We start from the raw sequence: 23,249 nt of genomic DNA, 5'->3' as shown, positions 1-23,249 counted from the left end.
TGTCATAGATGCCATTTTTCTTTAATGAAGATGTCCTAATGCCGGAAGAAGACAGTAAACATTTTTTTTTTTTTTTTGGGCGCAAGTTGACAATACATATAAAGAAGTTTAGACATTGGGCCATCATAAACTTTGTTCTCAATGGCTATTTCAGCTATTTGTCAAAATTGCTACAATACACTCTTCTTCTTTTTTTGTCTTGAAAATTTGCTTTAACTTCAGAAGGAGAGGACAGTAGAATACTCACAGAGACATTATATAATCTGAAATATGATGCTACGGAAATCATTTGAGGAACATTTGAAATAAACAAGGCAAATGCTTAGCATATATCTCACCAATGATGAATGCATATTTTAGGTGGCAAACATAAAAGATTTCCGAAAAAGAGTAATATGAATATCCAGGGATAATGGCGCCATGTGTTAACTTTGACAGTAACACCATATCATTGAATATATGGGATATATGACGTGTATCTATTCTAAAATGTAACTTCCTAAATATTCTTAAAACAGATACGAAAAAATGGCCTTTCATTTACGATAAAAGTTAATCTATTTGCTATGTTTCCATAAAACACATACCTTTGATATCCATACTGTTAGCCGTCACACACGAAATACTGCAATTAGGACTAAACTGAAAACATGAATTTAGAACTAACCCATCAATGAAACCTTTTTTAACATTTAGATTTCTTTGAACACCAGATTGCATTAGATATAATGGCTGTTTAGCAGTATTCTATTGCTTTCTCCTTCTGGAATAAGCAAATAAGAATAAGGAGTGTGTGGAAGCCATTTTGCCAAGGAGCTGCCATAGTCGTTAGGACGATGTTTAAATGGTGGCTCAATATCTTCATTTCAAATTTAAATTCAAATTCAAACTTGAATTTATTTGAATGTCTTTTGTCAATTTGCACAAGAAATCATATTGTCTTCTTGTGGCATTATCATATTTTCAAGAAATAAATAGCATCTATAGTGGCCATTTGGAAAATGGCTGCCATGGACGGTGTAATGAACTCATATATTATTTTCTTGTGAATATGATTTTAAACATAAAGGTATGTACAAATTTCATTGGTTTTCTCCATGAAATTGGCAAATCTTTCCAGAAAAGAACAGAAAAAAGAAAGAAGCAGACATCCATAGCGCTCAGCATGGCCCTTGAGGGCGCCTTCTAAGAAGACTTTACACTTAAATTTATTTCTTGAGCACAATTTTCAACTTGTTTGCAAAGTCTTATTGACTTTTCCTTCTGACATCAGCAAATTTTTGCAAAAAACAAAGCAAAACAAGGGGGGCATCCATGGCAGCTGTTTTAAAACTTGGCTGCTATGGCTGTTGAGGGTGCACCTTTGGATGGCCTTTTATCAAATTCAGTTTGAATGTAATTTTCCACCTTTGTGGGAAAAAAAAGACATTCATGGTGGCCATTTTGAAAAATGGCTGGAATGGCCATTGAGGGGGCAATTTGCAATGGCCCAATAAGTTTACTTTTGAATGTACTTTCCCACCTGTTTGCAAAATCTCGTTGGCTTTCCCTTCTGATTTTAGTAAATCTTTTCGAAAATATAGCATTTATGGCGGCCATTTTGAAAAATGGCTGTCATGACCGTTGAGGGCACAATTTCCGATGGCCCAATATCGATATTTATTTTAAATCTCATTTCCCATTTATAGTTAGGGCATTTTAGAAAATTTCTGGACCATCTGTGAAAAAATTGCTTACCAATAGCTTTCTTCACCAGTGTGTTCATAAAGGTGTCTACTAACACCTCTCAATTAGTTCCAACCCAAATCCTTGTGGAAAATTCTGGGGAGCCAATCAAAGTTGGGCATCCGGAGGGGGGCGGGGCAAAAATTGAAACATATATATTTTTCCCAAAATAGGCGTGTGAGATGTCTAACTAGGGGTTTCTGGGGGTGCTGAATCGATTACAACCTTTAGTTTTGAGTAAAAACTACTATTTGACAGTAAAATAGGCCACGCCTCCTTTTTACCCCCGCCGAAATACGTAAATATTGGTATTTTTATACATATCTCATTGGGTTGATATAGTGGGTTTTTAGGGTGCACTGAAAACATTTATGTGCGATGGGAAGTAGTCGTTCCCATTTCTCTTATATCCATTACACCAAATATAATCCTATTTCTGCTGTAATTACTTATTAAATGTTTGATTCTCAATGAGTTCGAACCAACATCCGTGTGGAAAAAAACAGGGGGGGGGGGACAGTTTAACCTGGGCAACAAAGGGGGGGGGGGGGGTCAAACAATGGGAAAATATTTTTTTCATTGTTTAATAGTAAGTGAGATGTCTAATTATGGGTTTCTGGAGGTGCTGAATGGATTCGAAACATTAGTTTTGAGTAAAAACTACTACCTGACCATTAAAATAGGCCATGCCTACTTCTTGCACCCGCCGAATAATGTATTATTGGTATTTTTTATGTATCTCAATGAGTTTGTAATTATAGTGAGTTCTTTAGAATGCTGAATTGAGGTCTATCATTGAATTTGAGCTATACCCACTCTAAAAACAAGGTGCAAAACACTGCAACATAAGTGTGCAATTGGAAGTAGTCGTTCCCACTTCTCTTACTTCCATTATGCCCCATTATAATCCAACAGAAATGTATCTCAATATTAAAACCATGCTACTTTTCACCCTACTCCCCGACATCTCCCTCACTGCTCTCATCAGCTGTTTGGTTGATATTCAGGCAAGAGTTACCATGACATGTGCCGCAAGCAGAAAAATACTGGACTCCTTGCTTTTTACAACAGCACCTAAGTGTGCTGCAGTCCCCTCACAGTTGCACCTGACAAACTTCAGAAGATAGTCCTTTGCGATGGGGTCTGTTGAAGGGACCGGTGCGTAATCTTGGTCACCGAGCTTCCATCCGTATTCCAACACATCCAATGATGGAGTTTGCAACATTGGCCAATCTCTGGTTTGGAGATAAGCTCGTAGAGAATGCTGCGTTGCAGCTTCTGTTGTCAGGGGCAGTTTCTCAGTTTTGATGCTCCCAGGAGCAGCCCACTTGCTGAAGATGTCAAATGTCAAGTCTCCCAAGTCTTTGGGTGGTTTCCATGGAACATGATGTCCAGAAACACATCCACGGCCCTTTCCGCCTTGTCAGTCTCGCAGAGCTTGTTTATCAAAGTTGATTTGCTGAACCCAGAAATCGCTGACACTGTATCGCAGCCAGAGTAGCTGTGCAAGAAGATCAGATACTTTTGGTATCTCTCTGGGAGGGCCTCCCTGATCTTTGCGATATCATAAGATGTTTCTTTGGCTGTTGTGAGGAAGATGGGATGGTTTGCAGCATGATGAATCAGCAAAACCATGATGTCGGTGTCCTCAACCCTCACCTCAACAGGAGAATATTTTGCCTCATCATCTAGAGCTGCCCGAACTATAGCAGTGTCTGCATCATTGTGACACTGTTGTACACTGATCCCATTTCTACTAAATGTCTCAGCAAGCAGCAGAGTGAGCTGGGCCTTGTTGCTCTTGTTGTCGTGGAACTTTTCTCTTGGAACGAGGCTTTTGATGTCTGGGCGAATCAAAATGTCGCAGCATGCATTCTTTGTTCGTCTCAGGTGATCATGGTCCTCAGTGGAGCTGCCGTATCCATCAAAGACCACAGTGATTTGGAGAAACTGGCTCCCCATGGACTTCACAAACTGGAGGTAGCTCTTGGCAATGCCCGTCCAGGTGAGGTTAGCCTCCCATTTGACGTTGTGCAAGAGCCACCCGCCATCAATCACCAGACTCGTGCAGGGGGTTTATTCAATGGGTTCCACAAATGCCTTCAGAAATCTTGCTAGGGCAGCCTTGTCTGGCTTTCGCAACTTCTGGTCTTTGTTAAATAGAGACACTGGTGTTGGCGTCAACTCAAATCCAGAACCAGTTCGTCCATTCATCTTGGTAGCACTTCAGCAGCACTCCAGAGGACCCAGTCAACGCTGATCAGGCAGAGGAGGTTGGCAGAGCCATGCAGGCCAAGATGAATGGACGAACGGTTCTTGATTCAATGGAAACTTAGCACAAGGTGAAGTCATTAGAGAGCCTCAGAAGTGGACCCAAAGTCAATTGAAAGAAGCTGGTTATTGACTCACTCAAGCTCTTCAACAGTCTAATCATCATCAGTGAGCGTGAATTCAAGACGAAAGAAGCTCTGTGATTTGAGTTGACGCCAACACCAGTGTCTCTATTTGACAAAGACCAGAAGTTGCGAAAGCCAGACAAGGCTGCCCCAGCAAGATTTCTGAAGGCATTTGTGGAACCCGTTAAACAAACCCCCTGCACGAGTCTGGTGATTGATGGTGGGTGGCTCCGCATGCATAACTTCAAGTAGGAGGATAACCTCACCTGGAAGGGCATTTGTCGAGAGCTAACTAAAGTTTGTGGAGTCCATGGGGAGCCAGTTTCTCCAAATCACTGTGGTCTTTGATGGATACGGGAGCTCCACTAAGGACCATCGTCACCTGAGACGAGCAAGGAATGCATGCTGCGACATTCTGATTCGCCCAGACATCAAAAGCCTCGTTCCAAGAGAAAAGTTCCTCGACAACAGTTTAGAGCAACAAGGCCCAGTGCAGCTCATTCTGCTGCTTGCTGAGACATTCAGTAGAAATGGGATCAGTGTACAGCAATGCCACGATGATGCAGACACTGCTATAGTCCGGGCAGCTCTAGATGAGGCAAAAGATTCTCCTGTTGAGGTGAGGGTTGAGGACACCGACATCATGGTTTTGCTGATTCATCATGCTGCAGACCACCCCATCTTCCTCATAAAAACAGCCAAAGAAACATATTATGATAGCGCAAAGATCAGGGAGGCCCTCCAAGAGAGTTACAGGAAGTATTTGATCTTCTTGCACAGCTTCTCTGGCTGTACAGACGGTCGGCGATTTCTGGGTTCAGCAAATCAACTTTGATAAACAAGCTCTGCGAGACTGACAAGGCGGAAAGGGCCATGGATGTGTTTCTGGACATCCGAGCCAAGAAAGATGACATCATCAAAGTTGGCTGTGAATTAGTTAAGCTCATGTTCCATGGAAAACCACCCAAAGACTTGCAATGGGACACTTGACATTTGACATCTTCAGCAAGCGGGCTGCTGCTAGCATCAAACTTGAGAAACTGCCCCTGACAACAGAAGCTGCAGCGCAGCATTCTCTACGAGCTTATCTCCAAACCAGAAATTGGCCAATGTTGCAAACTCCATCATTGGAGATCTTGGAGTACGGATGGAAGCTCAGTGACCAAGGTTACGCACCGGTCCCTTCAACAGACCCCATCGCAAAGGACTATCTTCTGAAGTTTGTCAGCTGCAACTGTGAGGGGACTGTAGCACACTTAGGTGCTGTTGTAAAAAGCAAGGAGTCAAGTATTTTTCTGCTTGCGGCAAATGTCGTGGTAACTCTTGCCAGAATATCAACCAAACAGCTGATGAGAGCAGTGAGGGAGATGTCGGGAGTTGGGTAAAGTACCAAGGTTTTAATATTGAGATACATTTCTGTTGGATTATAATGGGGCATAATGGAAGTAAGAGAAGTGGGAACGACTACTTCCAATTGCACACTTATGTTGCAGTGTTTTGCACACTGTTTTTAGAGTGGGTATAGCTCAAATTCAATGATAGACCTCAATTCAGCATTCTAAGGAACTCACTATAATTTTAAACTCGTTGAGATACGTACAAAATACCAATAATACATGATTTGGCGGGTGCAAAAAGTAGGCGTGGCCTATTTTAATGATCAGGTAGTAGTTTTTACTCAAAACTAATGTTCAGAATCCATTCAGCACCCCGAGAAACGCTAATTAGGCATCTCAGATGTTAATACTGAAAAAAAAAAATTTTCCCATTGCTCGACCCCCCCCCTTTGTTGCCTATGGTTTATCCTTCCCCCCCCCCATTTTTTTCCACACGGATGTTGGTATATTTAGTATAATGGATGTAAGAGAAATGGGAACGACTGCTTCCCATCGCACATAAATGTTTTCAGTTCGCCCTAAAAAGCCACTATATCAACCCAATGAGATATGTATAAAAATACCAATATTTACGTATTTCGGCGGGGGCAAAAAGGAGGCGTGGTCTATTTTACTGTCAAATAGTAGTTTTTACTCAAAACTAATGGTTGGAATCGATTCAGCACCCCCAGAAACCCCTAGTTAGACATCTCACACGCCTATATTGGGAAAAATATATATTTTTCAATTTTAGCCCCGCCCCCCTCCGGATGCTCAACTTTGATTGGCTCCCCAGAATTTTCCACAAGGATTTGGGTTGGAACTAATTGAGAGGTGTTAGTAGACACCTTTATGAACACACTGGTGAAGAAAGCTATTGGTAAGCAATTTTTTCACAGATGGTCCAGAAATTTTCTAAAATGCCCTAACTATTATAACCAAAATTTCATTGACTTTTCTTTTGAAATTAGCGTTTTTTAATTGAAAAAATGGCACTTATGGTGCCCATTTGGAAAAAAATGGCTGCCATAGCCATTGAGAGCGCAATTTTCAATTGCCCAATATCTGGATTTATTTTGGATGTAATTTCCAGTTTGTTTACAAAAAAAAAAAGTCCATTGGCTTTCCCTTCTAAAATTTGCATTTTTTAACAAAAAATGGCATTTGCGGCAGCCATTTTGAAAAAAAAGGCTACCATGGCCGTTGAGGGCGCAATTTCCGATGGCCAAATATCTAGATTCATTTTGAATGAAATTAACATTTATGGGAAAAATTTTATTAACTTTTCCCATAGACATTAGACAGCCATTTTGAAAAATGGCTGTCATGGACGTTGAGGGCGCAATTCACAATGACCAAATAGATTAATTTTGAATGTAATTTCCCACTTGTTTGCAAAATCTTACTGGCTTTCCCTTCTGAAGTTAGCAAATATTTTGAAGAAATGACATTTATGGCGGCCATTTTGAAAAATGGCTGCTATTGCCGTTGAGGGCGCTATTTCCGACGGCCCGATATCTAGATTTATTTTGAATGTAATTTCCCATTTGTAACAAAAATTTTATTGACTTTTCTCTCCTAAAATTAGTAAATTTTACGAAAACATGGCATTTATGGCAGCCATTTTATAAAATGGCTGCCGCGGACGTTGAGGGCGCTATTTACGATGGCCCAATATCTAAATTTGATCTGAACGTGATTGTCAACCTGTGTACGAAATTTGGTGCTTTTATCACAAAATGCACAATTTTTCGGCTATGCCGCTCCACTATTAGTAATATAGGACAACAGCTAATTTCTCCATTCTACGTTCACTTAGCTTGATGTGGCGTGAAGTGGAATATATACGCAAAGCAGAGGCACTCATCGGCTCACACCAGATACAAAATTCTTCGTCAAACTTTGCCCAAAATTCCCAACAATCCAAAGTTAAGCATCCGCGTTTACATATAACAGTATAAGCATAAATCCAACTTCGCTACTGTAGTTCCGCGTTGTGCTTACAAGCGTAGAGTGTCTTGCCAGTTTAACAATGTACCATTAGGTTTCGTTGTCAGCTATAGCTGACTCCATCATTGCTGCACAACAGGAAATTTACCAGCGAACAACGGAAGAGACCTACGGACCTAGCTTGCAGAACGTTTTCCCCTATCATTTCACGAAAAAACAAATTTTTTCATCTGCATTCTCTATATTCGAAAGGTACATAATAAAGTGAAAGCGGCATTGAGAAGAAGAGGATGTATCCTCACACATTTACAACAGGACCTGATTTATAAGGCGTCACATTAAGCCATTTGATAGATATAAAATTGTATGACGAAGGAAAGTACATTCGCATGATTAAATGAAATACTGCAGCCGTCCTATTGGCTCTGCGTTATGAAAAAAAAAGTTCGAAATGTTACAGGTTAAAAATCTATAGAATATTATATTGTGAAATATTTTCTTTTAGGGGATGTAAGAAAAAAAATAATGAACTCGAATAGGAAACTACATTATCGTATCCATAGTATGTATATTTCTAAAACGTAGTGAACCATATTTCTAAAAAAGTAGAATACTTGCGCAATCTCATGGGAACAGTAACGCCGGTGTCGTTGACAAAATTGTCCATATTAGGTGGGATAAACGGCAAATACATGTACACCGAGTAAATTTCGTTTTGCCTTGGGCATCCATATTTTAGGTTAAAAACAACGCTTTTTGCTTTTTCATGCTGATGTGTTTTAAAGGGAGTGTACAGTTTTAGTTGAGACCTAATTTCAGGTTTCTAACATTTTTAGGTGAGATGATAAGAAATCTCATTCGAAATATGAAAGAGCATGCAATTCTATGAGAAATTCAATGTTTATTTGATAAAAATTGGTTTTGAAATGGCTGAGATATCCATAAAAGAGCGATTCTAATAAAGTGTGGGACCCACAAAAAAAAATGAACTAGAAGTAGAAGAATAAGGATGAAGACAAAGAATAAGAAAATCTACTGAATAGGTTAAAGATGAATATATCGGGCATTTTTATCACTTTTACCTGATTCTACAGCTACTTTTACAATGTCGCCATCATCAAAAGAGAACGATAGTTTTCCTTGTTCTGACTCCTTACGAGGACTTGTGCCTTCATGGGTAAATCGACGGGGACTTTCCGGTACTGGGGGTACGTCGGGTTGAAGTTTTCCGACACCGTCTAAAGTGTTGTGGCGTCTTCGTGAGGAGGACGTCTTTTCAAGTTTTCTCGGACTTGGGGGAGATGCATCGACTTCTATGGCGATAGGTTTCTTGAATAAGCTAAATCGTTTTTTTACTTTTAGGTTCTTCCGAACTTTGCTGTTGTCTTGAGACATCCTGTCTTCTTTGTAATCCCCTTTCCGTGACGAGAAAGAACTAGATTGATGAATATAAAAGTGTTTTTCCTCGGCGAATTACTGAACGGTCAAGTACTTAAGACCATGACTATAGTCGGAAGGTCAACTCAGAGACAAACCTCAAGTTTCACGAGTCTGAAGAAAACCACCAGAGGAAAAGACAGTGTGATTACACCGTGTGCTGCGAGTTTTCATTAGTCACCAACAAGCTTCACACATAATCACAGTTTCTTAAAATATCACCTAAATCATTGATTCCAATGTCATCTCCTGTAAAAGTCCACGCTGTGCGCACATCGTTGACTGGAGGACAGACAGAATTGGCCCCACTTTCCCTCGTGCAGACACACGTCGAATGTACGTACACTGACGTTAGGCGTCTCATCACTTAATTATCACGATGAATGTGATAGGTCCTTTAGTAATATATATAGGTCAACAGCTAATTTCTCCATTCTACGTTCACTTAGCTTGATGTGGTGTGAAGTGGAATATATACGCAAAGCAGAGCAAGCACTCATCGGCTCACACCAGATACAAAATTCTTCGTCAAACTTTGCCCAAAATTCCCAACAATCCAAAGTTAAGCATCCGCGTTTTACATATAACAGTACAGTATAAGCATAAATCCAACTTCGCTACTGTAGTTCCGCGTTGTGCTTACAAGCGTAGAGTGTCTTGCCAGTTTAACAATGTACCATTAGGTTTCGTTGTCAGCTATAGCTGACTCCATCACTGCTGCACAACAGGAAATTTACCAGCGAACAACGGAAGAGACCTACGGACCTAGCTTGCAGAACGTTTTCCCCTATCATTTCACGAAAAAACAAAATTTTTCATCTGCATTCTCTATATTCGAAAGGTACATAATAAAGTGAAAGCGGCATTGAGAAGAAAAGGATGTATCCTCACACATTTACAACAGGACCTGGTTTATAAGGCGTCACATTAAGCCATTTGATAGATATAAAATTGTATGACGAAGGAAAGTACATTCGCATGATTAAATGAAATACTGCAGCCGTCCTATTGGCTCTGCGTTATGAAAAAAAAAAGTTCGAAATGTTACAGGTTAAAAATCTATAGAATATTATATTGTGAAATATTTTCTTTTAGGGGATGTAAGAAAAAAAATAATGAACTCGAATAGGAAACTACATTATCGTATCCATAGTATGTATATTTCTAAAACGTAGTGAACCATATTTCTAAAAAAGTAGAATACTTGCGCAATCTCATGGGAACAGTAACGCCGGTGTCGTTGACAAAATTGTCCATATTAGGTGGGATAAACGGCAAATACATGTACACCGAGTAAATTTCGTTTTGCCTTGGGCATCCATATTTTAGGTTAAAAACAACGCTTTTTGCTTTTTCATGCTGATGTGTTTTAAAGGGAGTGTACAGTACTGGTTGAGACCTAATTTCAGGTTTCTAACATTTTTGGTGAGATAATAAGAAATCTCATTCGAAATATGAAAGAGCATGCAATTCTATGAGAAATTCAATGTTTATTTGATAAAAATTGGTTTTGAAATGGCTGAGATATCCATAAAAGAGCGATTCTAATAAAGTGTGGGACCCACACTTTGTAACGATCGCTTTGTTTTACTTTGTCTTTGGATGTTTCAGTTATTACAAACCCGATTTTCATCAAATAAACTTTGAAATGCTCTTAAAATGGTATGCTCTGTGCTATATCATAAGTGTTTTCTGGTATCTTGCAAAAATTTAAAAGCCCCAATTCTCATCTCAACCAATACTGTACTATCCCTTTTAACCGTAATAGCTCTGAACCAACAGAGTTGGTGTACGTGTTTGTGTGTGGACTACGGAACAGTGTGTGCAGTACGTTCGAAATGCAATCTTAACAAGCCAAATCTCATGTTAAAAAGCTGATATCCTGTGAAATGTAAACAATCAACAGAATCTATGGTAATATGAAGGGGGAAAAAACGCGTAGCCAGCAAAAGAACTTCCACGCTCGGTTTGACATAAAGCCATCGGACTATTGTTACTACCAGTGGCAGATCCATTGGGGAGCCCACCGGGCGCCCCCCCCCCTTTTTTTTTTTTTTTTTTTTTTGCTTCTTTGCCAGAACAGAAGAAAAAGAAAAAATGGGGGGCGTACGCTCCCCATTTGATTTTATACAGGCGCCCTCTCTTTATGGAATTCCTGGATCCGTCCCTGACTAACCAACCTTTTTCATCATTATCGTAACTCTGTTATTGTTGTGGGGGTTATAATTCGAGCAAAGTGTACTTGCATGTCTCTGGAATACCATGACATGAAGACAGCGTCCTGCTTGAAGGGAGGGACTGAAATAACTACAAGCGAATGAAAAATAGTCGACACTAATATAGCATCGCATCGCATCAAGCAACTGTCTGAAATGATTGTTTGATTTTATGAGAATGGTAGGCCCTTATCATTATTGGCAAGAATACAGAAAACTTACCCAATAACTCGTAGCTGGAAGAAGATAACTCCCTGGCATAGTTTGGAACATCCGCTGGGTATGAGGATAAGAGGTCGAAATCTGCAATGCTGAATACCTTGAACTTCTTCAGTCCATAAAGAGTGTCGGCTAAGTTCGTCATCCACTTTTGTCAGAGTACATATCACGAAGTATATGGGATGTAACTGAGTACCAGGATTCCTGGTCTGATTCTGAGGTTGACCCTTCAATTTCGAATCTCTCTGCCGACTTTATCCGAAAATTGATTTGTGTTTCTTTGCCTGTCAACGACAGTTTCCACTGTTGTTTTATAGATGTGACACTGTACATGAATTACATTGTTATTTTTTTAATAGGCAACTATAAATTCATATGCTATTATAAGAGGATTATTGATAAATATGTATAAATTTAATGTCCCTTGTAGCTTTTCGTAGTTTATTTTTCATACACGCCCCTTTCCATTTCCTCTAACACTTAGCCGCCCATACATCCCAATTCCTTTCAACTTTCCTGTGCCTATGATTTTCAGTACCATCTATATTCTCCACTCACACCAACACTTCATGATTCCTCTATCCTGTTTCAACCAAGAGAGGATTAGGCCTACACTATATTCAAGCCAGTTATAGCTAAATCTAGCTCACAGCTGGACTGAAGTCAACCTTCAAGTTGGACGAATGCATTATGCAGCTCTATGAAAAGGCTTATTAGTTACTCTTATTTTAGAAATCGGCCACTTCCAGTAAAGGCCTCATACCCATCAAGTTTCGGAAGGCATCGCGACCACTTTGTGGGACATCACAGTCGTTGGCCTCGTGGCCTCTGTGTGGTTTCGCAACTGGTGTTGCGTGTGTGTTACCATGAGGCACACGAGGCTGTGGTACATTCAACTCAAGACGTAATTTGTGTATACTTATGTGCTTGCTCATGGGGCACAAAGTGTCCCCCTGTCGATTTCGTCATAAAATGACAATTTTGTCAACGTAGCAACGAAAGCCAAGACGTCGATTTGATCTATTAAGAACGGACCCGGCGGTAGCTGATCAATATAGAAAGCGTGTGGGAGAACTGCTGAACAGGGAGTCGACATCAGATGAGGCTGAGATATTAAACATGAGGCTGACAGAAGCTTTGGTACAAGCAGCGGAAGAGGTAATACCTGAGCAGCCGAGACAGGCAAAGCAGAAATGGATGACTGTCGATATCCTTCAACTAATGGATCAGAGAAGAAAAGCAAAAAACCATGATGCTGTGTTGTACAAACAGCTGGACCGGGAAGTGCGATACGAGTGCCGAAGGGCAAAGGAGGAATTTTTGAACGCACAATGTGATCACATCCAGAAAGTGGAAGAAGAGAAGAAGTATAACGACATGCACAGCTCCATCCAGAAAATGACTGGAAAGCGGAAAAAGTCAGCTGCCGGCGGTTGCCTGCGAGATAACAGCGGTGAAATTTTGATGGAAAAAACGGCAATATCAGACAGATGGAGAGAGTACATAGGCCAATTATTCGCTGACAATAGAGGTCCGCAGCCTACATATGGGGATGACAATGCAGGAGAACGTCGGATGCTGGAATTCACCAAAGATGAGGTCAGAAATGCGATATGGAAGAGCGCTTCCGGAAAGGCTGCAGGACCGGATGGTATACTGGTAGAGATGCTACAAGCATCAGAAGACGAAATCCTTGACACGGTCACAGAGATGATGAACGCAGTATATCGGGAAGGACATATACCAGACGACTGGTGTAGATCAATCTTCATTGCTCTACCGAAGAAAGCAGGAACTACCAAATGTGAGGAACACCGAACCATCAGTTTGATGAGCCATCTAACCAAGATTCTTGTTCGTTTGCTAATAAACCGGATAAGAGGTCGAACATGCAATGAGATTTCACAGCAGCAGTATGGATTTGTTCCAGACAGAGGAACACGGAATGCGATCTTCGTCATTCGCCGCTTGGCAGAAAGAGCTATAGAGAAGCAGCAACATCTGTATGTATGTTTTATCGACTACACGAAGGCGTTTGATAAGGTTAAACATGAAGAATTGTTCAAGACACTCGACAAGCTAGACATTGATGACGAAGATAAAAGGTTGTTGGCAGACCTGTACTGGAGGCAATCAGCTGCGGTACAGCATGATGGAGATGTTGGTGATTGGCAGGATATTGAGCGAGGTGTGCGACAAGGATGTGTTGGTTCGCCATACATGTTCAACTTATACACAGAGTCAATTATGCGACAATTGGACGAATTACCTGGCTTTGCAATCGGAGGCAGTCAACTCACAAACATGAGGTACGCTGATGACACGGTTATTCTAGCTGACAGTGCAGAGAAGTTGCAGGGATTGATGGATGTTGTCTCCAGAGCAAGCGAGGAAAAGGGGCTATCGATTAACATCGCGAAATCAGTAACCATGGTCTTCAGCAAAACTGCGCAGCCACCTCGATGTTCGATAATGATAAATGGACAAGAGCTGAAGCAGGTGTCATCTTTCAATTACCTCGGTAGCCTGCTGACTTCAGACTGCCGTTCAGAACGAGAAATCAAGCGTAGAATTGGCATTGGAAAGACAGCGTTTCAGAACATGCGCAAGGTGATGACGAACCGCAAATTGTCCATCGCCACAAGGAAACGGTTCTTGAAAACATACATATGGTCAACTATGACATACGGCGCCGAGACATGGACAGTTAATAAGCCAATGAGACACAGAATAGAAAGTTTCGAGATGTGGTGCTACAGGCGAATGTTGAAAATATCATGGACGGAAAGAAAATCAAACACAGAAGTACTAGAAATGGTGTCGGCTGAACGTGAGCTGCTCTCCACCATCAGGAAACGCCAGATGCAGTTTTTGGGCCATGTCGTGAGGAAGAGGCAAACTGAACAGAGCATCTAGTCCTGTCTGGATTTGTGAATGGGAAGAGATCACGTGGACGACAGCGACACACTTTCCTTTCTGCAATGGCTGGATTAGTCGGCGAGAGAGGATCTACATTGCTGCATTCGTGCGACGATAGAGGGAGATGGCGGAAACATACTGCATCAGTGATCGCCAACGGGCAGTGACGTCCATGGCAGAACAGAGAGAGAGAGAGAGTAACAATTTCGTCACGGAAGCAGTCGTTGCGTGACGAAATGACAATTTCGTTAACGAAATGAAATGGTTATTTTGTTGACAATATTGCCTTATCGTGAGGAAATCGACCGTGCGACACTTGGTGACCCATACTTTCAGCAACAAGCAGTATCTTATGAAACCTTTGTGAATTTCGTAACTTTTGTACAAAAGGCCAGATTTTAATGAGTCCTCTACGATTCTGTTATTTTTGCATTTGTGTGATTACAGCCAATTCGAATGTGATAATCAGGATATCACGTCTTAATTACCTTTTTTTCTCGATATATCATCGAAGGACTTATCCCACCTTCAGAACCCATAATAGATAATGATAGTGAGATAATATATGAATGTCCGTATCTTGTTTCTTTTAAGCAAGGTTACTCAGTGTGATAAGCTCCACTGTATGTCCATCATCCTGATTTAATTAACAGCTATATGAGAGCACGAAGCTGGTAAGAAATGAAACACTGTGTATATAGTGAGAAGTCAATGTTCTGAAATAATTTACTGGATAGCCGGTTTTACATGGGTCCTTGTGCTGTACAATAATTTTGAAAAACATAATGGCGATGAATGCTGCACAATGAAACGAAAACAGATTAATGGTGGGTTTTTGTTATTGTTTTGGTTTTAGTTCAGATTGGAAAAACATTTTGTCTAGACATTTTCGTCGAAAGTGTTTTCTTTTAATGGGTAAAATAGTGTAGACCAGTTAAAATCAATGCTCAATACTCACTAGTTCCATACATTGCATTTCTCTTTTATCTTTTTCTTAAGCATTTATTCATAATGATGTAACTGTACATTTAAATTCTATAATTGTGCACGTCGTAAAGCTACCTTTATCTTGTTCTTCCGTCGATCTCTTGGCTTTCCATTCATCGAAGAAAAGGGAAAACTTAGATAGCTGCAAATCTGCCTTCGGAGTGGTTATGCCTTTGTGGGTATTCCGGCTGGAATTCTCCCCAGTTTCTGTACCCTTAAAAGTGTGTGGACGATGATTTTCGTTGCTCCGCTCCACGAGTGGAGTAGGATTACTTAGATTATCTTCAGTGACTGGAGTCTCCGCCAGGCGTGTGTCCGCGGACTGATCACTGTAGTCGGAATCAGAAGTATCAGTATGAACGAAGTTTAAATAGGTACTGGTGACAGACGTTCTGCTGTTTGGAATGTGGCTCTTGGCGACGTATTCCGACTCTTTGACAGACTCATTTTCCGCCATTCGTTGTTTCACACTGGACTTGCTGAAGTGATAATTTTTTTTTTGAGCTGCGCTCATTGTCACTTTACTTGTTACGGAACCTGTTTGCCAACTCGTAATGGAATGGGATGATATTCAAGACGATTGAAGTGCGAAAATACTCTTTCTTGTATCAAAAGCTCGTGGACAAAATGGGCTTACGGTCAACTAACACTCTACGTCAGTTTTGATGAGTTCATACAAGACAGCAACGAGAATGAAATATACGACGAACACTTGGCATATAGCAAGCAGTCTGATGGGAATCGTAAGTCGCTTCCTGTCTGCCAATTGGAACATATTTTGGTAGCAGCGCAGACTGTAGTTCAAATGTTGAGGATCACACGATATTTCGATATATAATGTTCAACTAAAAGCAATGAACACTTGTAGAAAAGTGCGACAGGAGGTTTCAACAGCAATTACCATGAGTCTAATCTTGACTGCCTGTCTGCTACGGCATGAATACAAGTTTTAGTTTGGGCAGAATCTGTAATAGCCAACCTCCACTAGACTTTAGAGTTGCTAGCAGCGTAGTAAGGCGAATAACGGTGATAATGTCGCCCACGTCTGAAAGTCCAGAGTATTCCAACACCTACTTTTCGAACAAAATGATAACACAATGACACTCAGCACTGACTAGAATGTAGTTACCACCTCCGTGTTCGGACTCCAATACTGGTCCATGATTGGCAAACAAAGTGAGCTAACTTTCCGACAGCCTTTGTCCAGCGACTGTGTATTCAAGTGGAGAGAATATTTACAGAGAAGTGACGAAAAATATACAATAAGCTATGCAAACTTGTCATAAGAAAAACGGCTGCTCAAAGGTGAAATTTCCAATGTTGTCGTCGTTCCATGGACAAATCTCAACAATATAGGAATTTTTTTCGTTCCCTTTTTAATGACTTTATTTTAAATCTAAATCTCGAAGCTGACACATACTTTGTCTAGTATTATTCGAAATTTCAGGCTTCTATGAATTTTAAACAAGGAGACCCCTTCCTAACTGTCAGATGATAAGACTAAGACAATAACTGGCGTTTTTGTATGTGTTATTCAATAGTCATGAACACATACTGTAATCAAAAGCGGCGTTTTTCATTTATTGTGGATGATTGTTTGAAAGTTGGAAGAGTCAAGACAGATTTCAATCTCATTCCAGGGGGGGGGGGAGGGGGCATTTCATGAAGCATTTTGTCCGACAAAGTTGTCGGATAAATTTGCTCTCAGCCAATCAGATGCAAGGATTTCAGTAGCTTGTAACAGTTTGTCAGAAAAATATCCGACCAAAACGCTTCATGAAATGCCCCCCCCCCCCCCCCAGGAAAGCGACGAAAATACAAGCTTTTCATTACATTCGGATTTGCTTGCCAATCTCGCCAGTTATATGATGTTCATCTTATTACTCGATCTTTGAATCCTGCTTTATTAGTCTTCACAGTTGTGGATAATCCCTGCACTTTCATTTTAGTATTCTACATCTAATAATTTCATAATTTTATCAGATGCAGAAATGATATCATTCATTTCTTTAAGGTCACTCTAACATACCTAGAAAACAACAACACAGAAATATACACCCGCCGTGGGAAGCATGAAAAAAGATAGGACAAAATCTTCGTGTGGGAACGTCATTTTAATGCAATAAATTCACAGACGAATTTTCAAGGCGGATGACTATGCTTAGGACTTACCAACCTATTTATTAAACGTATTTCATATGGGATTGCAAAAAAACCCAGATAAGCTGGATGTCATGTTACGTCAATGTCGCGTGAATCCTTTCTTAATTCGAGGGATTGATAAACGAGACGAGACATTGGCGAAATGGGACAAAATTCTCACCAGATATCCTCAGGAAATCCAGGGGCATAGAAAATAAACAACTCGAGTCGGAGAAACTACATGCATAAAGACAACTAAAGACCCGGGAGTCTCGCGCTCACCTGTGTATTGCAAGTTCACTTTCCACGCACTCTGGCAGACTCTTACCTGAGAACATTGCAAGCTTTTCTCTTTTTTTTTCTTTTTTTTTTGGGGGGGGGGGGGCAGCTTTGAGAGCTGATGGTATGGTGTCCATTTGCATATTCCTTGACACCGGCAAAAATGCTTGCCAAGTACACTGTACCTACAAGGTTTGACAGTGCAGTTTGAAAAAATAGAGTTAAAGCCCTATCACTTTTGATTCTAGAGAAAAACATTTTTGAATAATCTTTAATTTGGGAGGTTTTGGCTCCCTGGGTCCCCCGAGGGGTGCATGGTGCCCATTGGAACAAATTGAGATCCGTTTCTCCTCTACGAATGCTATCTGCCAAGTCTGGTGAAAATCCATCATGGTGTTTTCAAGAAGATGATGAAAATGTACAAGTTAGGCCCTCATTTGGATCCCTCACCACCCACCCCCCATCCCCACTCTATGGGCATAAGGGGAGCACAAGCCTGAAATTATTGTTCTCAATGTACTAACTTACAGTATTAATATCGCTTTATAACATCTTGTTCTAGACAAGCAGATTTCTATTGAGTCCTTAATTTGGGGGTTTAGGCCCCAAAGGGAGCAAGGTGCTTAGTTGGATAAATCGAGATCTAAACCCCCTGGGCATGCTACCTGTGCCAAGTTGAGTGAAAATCCATCAAGGTGTTTTCAAAAGGAAGATGAAAATGCACAATTCAGGTCCCCATTTTGACCCTTCACACCTCCTCCCCTGGGTGCCAAGGGGCACCTCTGATTACGACAAGAACAAACATGTAACTACAGTCATCAACGTACTACTTCATAGTACTAACTTAGCTCTATCACTTCTGGTTCTAGAGAAGAAGATTTTTAAAGGTTCCTTAATTTGGGGAGGGGTAGGGTTGGAGGCCCCCTGGGGGCCCCTTGGTGGGGAAGGATGCTCATTCGAACAAAATGAGATCCTATCCTCCTAGGGATGCTACCTGCCTAGTTTGGTGAAAACTAGATGGGGTTTTCAAGAAGAAAATGCAAAAAAAAAAAAAGTTTTCGCACGACGCACGACGGACGCCGGAGTGATCACAATAGCTCACTTGAGCTTTGGCTCAGCGCTCAGCTGAGCTAAAAATCCAGCGGCAGCTCAAATTCAGTGCCACTTTCACTTGGGACAGTCACTCAATCGTGACAAGCGTCTTGCATGATCTACATACCAAAATACATCCAGGAAAACGAATGGAAAATGCAGTTCCCTCCAAGTTCGCAACAAGTGAATAACATTCGTTGTCAAAAGGAATGAATTAGGCATATAGTGCCCTACATAGAAGAAAAAAAAATCTTGATGTCATTTTCTTCCATATAGAGAAAATCGTGCTTCCATGTGCTGACCCATTAACATGACTTACCCTCACTGGTAAATGGATTGAGATTTCTCAGCCTACGGAGCGTTGGGATGGAGTTTTTAACCATCATCCAGGCGCCTTGGTGAGGACGACGCCCCGCAGGACGCCCCGCAGGACGCCTTCCCAGGTTTTCCCGAATTTGGATAGATCCGTCTTCTTTGAGGGAGACAGGATTCTCGGATCTGCCAAACCGCTGTCGGACCATCGGGTTGTTCAGAACTTCAGCGCTTAGTGACATCCTGACTCCTTTTTGGCTTTATTGTCCATGAAGAGAGAGAACGATGTGATTCAAGGTGATATAATAGAGGACAGCTAGAAATCGACCACACCATCCCCAATGAAGACACAAAGTAATTGCACGTATAGTTGTACATCACACCAGAGTATGAACACGATAAATGTACGTAGGTCTACGCAATTAGAACAGTATATTTCTCCATTCTGCCTTAGTTTGATGTGGCGTAAAGCAGAACATGCAGTGACGCTGAGAGAGTTATATGAGCAGCCATCAGTTCATCATAAAAATCTTCTTTCAACTTTGAATATGCAACTCCAACAATCCAAAAGGAAGCTTGTATAATCGCTTAGTAGTTCTCCGTTTCGCTTACAGCAGCGTACACAAGTGTCTTTCCTGTTGAACAATGCACCACATAAAAGGTTTTGCAGTCAACTGTAGCTGACTCCAACCACAGAGATACCAGGCAAGCCTAGTACGTACTACCTCCTTGCTCCAATAACCATTGCCAGGGTTCAACCGGAAATTCAGCAGCGGAAATTCACAGACGGAAGAGAGCTACGGACATAACTTACAAACTTTCCCCGATCACATGATGAAATGAAAAAAAGAAAGAAAATCTGTATTCTCTATAGTATTAAAAGATTGGGACAAAGCGATAGTATTGATCCTTTTTCACACATTTATAACAGGTTATGGTGGGGAATATGTTATTTCAAAAGTAGTTTTTAAACGGTGTGATTGAATATACTTGTACATACCTAACAACCAAACGAGTGTTCAAACAGATATGAAATCAGAGTTTAATCCTCCAATGGATTCTGACGGTGTGCGATGTAGCTATACAGTATTCCAGATTGTAATACTGTATTGCTTATCAATAAGTGGGGGTCCTTCCATCCAACGCAAAGAGAAAGAAGTAACGATAGGAATAGTTGTATCTTAAAGCCTTTGAATATAAGACACGTCACATTAGTTTCGGTATTCATGTTAATTAGTCTCTTGTGATAATCATCATTGTTTTATTTTTTACCGCGGTTCGCGTCGAAGCTTTCACTATTTTCATTATCATGTAGATGTGTTGAGAACAATAACCCTTCAATCTCTGAACCAACAGAGGGCACTGTTCTCGAAAAATCACTCAACCCACCTCCCTAGGCTTTCATGGAAGGGTGTGTGTCTTTGTACGGGCTCGAGTGTGGCTATACAGATGTGCTCATGTCAATACGTGTGTTTCTCTTCCTGGCTAATAATGATACCTCTCTTGTATCATTTAATTCCAAATCAAACTTCATAAAGATGAAATCTTTTCGCTCAGCCCCATGGGAAAGCGTAAAGTAAATTCCTGCCTGCGGTGTGTATTGATCATAACATAAATTTTAAGGTATTAATTTAGAGGGCAAAGATAATGTGAAATGAATACTGTTCATTGTTGAAAAACTGATGAAATGAAATCTGAACAGTCAACAATATCCTCAATAACACAAGAGAACCAATGCTTGTCAGCAATCAGAACGTCAACGATGGTTTTGTAACTGAAAAAGAAATCATTTTTTTTAATCAGATCGATCTTATCAACGTTGCTATTCTAACCTTTATTATTATTATCATCATCATAACACTTGTGGTTAGAGTTATAGCCCGAGCTTCTGTATTCCAGATGATCATAGAATGTCCATGAAACCTGAGTGTCCGTCTGAACTTGAGGTGACCAAAATAGCTCAAATGAGAATACTGTCAAAGTAAATATAGCATCACAAACCATGAGGTGGCATTGGAGTATTTCAACATTGAGTAAACGTGTGAATTATTTGCATCATGCGAACGTTGGTATTATTCAGAATACAGAAAACCTACCCAATAACTCGTAGCTGGAAGAAGAAAACTCCCTGGCATAGTTTGGAACATCTGGGTATGAGGTTAAGAGGTCGAAATCTGCAATGCTGAATTCTTCAACGTTCTTCAATTCATAAAGAGGGTCAGCAAAGTTCGCCATTCGTTTTTCACTGTCAGAGTACATATCACGAAGCATTTGGGATCTAATTGGGTACCAGGATTCCTGATCTGATTCTGAGGTTGAATCTTCAGCTTCAAATCTTTCTGCCACTTTGTTTGCCGACTTGATTCTCGGACTTCTCCGAACCTCCTTTGGCTTCAGATATTCACTTCGTTCTTTCTTCTTTGACTTTTTTGACGGTCTTTTATGCTTCTCCGTTTCTGAATAAACTATTCCACTGATGGAGTCGACATCATCTGCAGGTTCTATGATTTTACCAAACTTGTCTTCCCTACTTGGGATAAGGAGCGATTTACCGCGAGTAACCGACTTCTTGGAATTGAGAAGAGGACTAGCGGTTGCCGCGTTGACTCCTGCAGTCTTTTTTGGATTTTCTGCATTTTCAGAAGTGTCAGTTCGAGTTGGTGTTGATCGGGATGGACTACGATCACCTCGCATAATTGTGTTTGATGCAATGTCTAAACCCTTCGCCAATATTCCTTTCGTCATTGACTTTGCGTCAAACTTTCGTGGTCGCCGACTGGGACCCACGTCAGGCTCATCACGTGATATAGATTTCATTTTATGTTCTCCGTCATCATTCTTTGATGCACCAGACTGGTCTTTTACAGTCGCTGCACGAATCTTTACCTTGGCACCTAAATTCATCAGCGATCTTTGTGTCTTTGGGCTAGACGCACTCTCCGCAAGTACAGATGACATTTCAGAAGCGGTCGCCTTTTCCCTGCCCTTAGAATCTAGTATTGAGGATTTCATCTGTCTTCCAGATCCGGGCTCCGTCGCTTCAAGACGTTTCGATGTCAATGTCCGCATTTGTCTCTTGATATCACGTTCAGGCTTCGATGCCTCCAAAAGCTTTGATTCTTCCTTGAAGGAATTCTTGCTGCCATCCAAGGATGCCCCAGCCGACTGAGCGCCTCGTGATGTGCTCCCTTTTTTCTCAGACATACTGGAGTCGAGAAGAGGCAGGCTCTTCTTGGCGCGAGGTTTCTTCATGATGCTGTTGACGGTGTCCCAAGTAGTTTCGTGTTTACGAAAACAGTTGTATCATTAGATTAGATGATTTTTATAACTCGCTAGAAGGTCTCCAGATGCCAATGTTTGTAATGATCACTGATGTAATACTTGCCAATATTTCCATTTCTACCTTGCGCGCGGAATTAAACTGCATTAGTTTCAAAACTGTGGCTGGTACTTTGCAAAGGCGTGGTCATCCGTTTTCATCTCGACGTACAGGTTAAGTATAGCTCCGTAAATCCATTAACGTTGGCAGACATTGTCGAAAGAATTGTTCCCATGCAAATAATGTTGTAACTTGACAGGTACTTGTAACGTGCAAGACTATCAGCGATGTGTTCTACAGTAACTGTTGTTGTGTGTGGCACACAGCGGAACTGAACTCTCACCGTTGGTTCTACCAAAAACGGAAGAAGCCTAATTGGCCCATATCCTGTGCTTCGACCTTAGTTGGTTCAACATGGAAAGGTGCCAACAAGACCCATAGCGCTGGCCGTTGTCATGTCACTTGTGTAAAGAAAATATTACTGGCTGTCATGGGGTTTTGTATTCCTTTATCTACCATTGCTTTAATAGTTCTCATAATAGTCATCGACAAAAGTAGTGTAAATATAGCAACAGCATAACGGTAGTATAAAATGCACATCAAGCAGTTTCAATGATAATTAAACATTTATGAGACAAAAAAATAAGATACTTCTCATAAGTTTACAGATGTAGGCATGTTCTAATGCTAACCTTCTTCATGCTGTTTTTTTTTGTAGGTTGGTTGGTTGTTTAACATTTTGATTCCCTTCTCATTGTGAATTTACAATGGTCAAACAAGAGAACAAACCGGCTGACATTTACAATGATCTTCAGAATTTGGAGTCAAATTGCCCTACATAGTGGAAGAAGACTTATGACTGTGGGACACTGTGGTATAG

General features: G+C 40.8%; 1 protein-coding gene across 2 annotated transcripts in view; it reads right to left on the bottom strand.

Moving 5' to 3' along the window:
* LOC139733551 (uncharacterized) overlaps positions 1-23,249 on the bottom strand; it is a 50,776-nt gene that overhangs the window by 26,178 nt on the left and 1,349 nt on the right. Inside the window, exon 1 of one of the 2 annotated variants that reach the window (XM_071644363.1) lies at positions 19,058-19,093. The exons of the other annotated variant lie outside the window; for it this stretch is intronic. The gene's annotated coding sequence lies outside the window, so the exon portion shown is untranslated. Of the gene's footprint in view, positions 1-19,057; positions 19,094-23,249 lie in introns of those variants that run through there. 2 annotated transcript variants of the gene reach the window in all.

Source organism: Diadema antillarum, unplaced genomic scaffold (genome assembly GCF_040938485.1).
Source record: "Diadema antillarum isolate AM-2024a unplaced genomic scaffold, OU_Dant_1.0 seq00000481_RagTag, whole genome shotgun sequence".
In the NCBI taxonomy this organism is placed as follows: domain Eukaryota; kingdom Metazoa; phylum Echinodermata; class Echinoidea; order Diadematoida; family Diadematidae; genus Diadema; species Diadema antillarum.
Note: the sequence above shows the minus strand (reverse complement) of the source record. Positions and strands in the feature narration are given on the sequence as shown.